This window comes from Oryx dammah, unplaced genomic scaffold (genome assembly GCF_014754425.2).
Source record: "Oryx dammah isolate SB20612 unplaced genomic scaffold, SCBI_Odam_1.1 HiC_scaffold_23, whole genome shotgun sequence".
Classification (NCBI taxonomy): domain Eukaryota; kingdom Metazoa; phylum Chordata; class Mammalia; order Artiodactyla; family Bovidae; genus Oryx; species Oryx dammah.
Window position 1 is genome coordinate 118441186 of NW_024070207.1, and position 1355 is coordinate 118442540.

The following is a 1355-nucleotide window of genomic DNA, read 5'->3' on the forward strand; positions in this document are numbered from 1 at the left end:
TCTGAAAGGGGAGGTAATATACATTTTTATCTTGCCAAAGAAGGGCATTAAAAAATGCCCCAAATCCCTATTATGTACTTAGTTTTACAGACATTTTAACACACATGAAAAGAACACAATCCCTAATACAGGATTCCTTTAGATTGATTAAACTTCGCTTCCTAGAAAACTTTCCCTTTGGGCCATTAAAAAATTCTGGCGACTATGTTTGGGTGCCTCTGCAAAAAGGCCATAGCTTAACAAAAGCAATATTCTAAATTTCCTTTGTAAGAACCGGTGACTGGGATAATGAATAGCGTTCGACATAAGAAACCCGTGGCTGCTCAAGCAAGGTCACTTAATCCCGTGGGGCTCCCCTTTCCTCATCTGTAAAAGATGAGTCGGACTGGATGATTCAACTACTCTCTCATTTGAAAAAAATGGACATCCATTATGTGCCAGACACAATGCTCAGCACCATGGCTCTTAACTAACAAATCTACCGTTTTAGAGTCCTTATCAGTCAACTCACATTTATTAGTGGTGTTACATACCAGGCAGAGAACTAGGCTGGGATGTAAAATGAAGAAAACTCAAGATGTGCTAATGGGTATATGGGTGAGTGAGGCTTCATAGGAGCTGTGACATTTGAGAGCAAGGGCATGCCAGGCAGAGAAAGTCGTCGGCAAGACTAAACTGGAACCCAAGCGGCTGTGGGGGAGGTGAAGGTGAAAGAAGCGGAATCTAGAAGAGGTGCCGGTCGGGCTTTTCAGCAGGGAACGGACAGTAACTCCTCAGGTTCGCAGCACTGAGGATGGGCGAGGCAAGCCCCGGCAAGAGACACTTGCACAGTTTGGGGCGAAAAGGTGTCTAGGACTGCAGCACTGCGATGGGAAGGGCCGGATTCCGGATGGTTTTGAGGCAAAGTAATTGCAAAAAAGCCCTCTAAACGCGTGCACGAGCTCCACGAAAGAGCTTTGTTTTCTTCCGAGTTGCAGCACTTCCTCTCTCCCCTCACCAACAGTACCGGCCATTAAACGGCCCCGTCCCACCCTCTTGGGGCACCGAGAGTTATCGGAGCTCGAATGTGGTTCTTGGAAGTACGGACCTTCCCTGCCCAGCTTAGTACGGTCAATAAACGGCAAAGTGAAACACTATCTTCTGCCCACAAAATAGACCTGACAGCCGCGCGCGTCAGAGAAGCGCACTCAGGAGAGCGCAGGCGCGCCAGCCCTGGCAACAGCCGCTTCCGGGTCACGTGGCCTGGCTTCCGGTCCGGACCTCCCTCTCGGTAGAGACGCGGCCAATCAGATTCCTAGGACTTCGCGGTCACCTGAGCTGCCTTCGGAGCCGTTGGCAACAGCCGAGCTGCATCC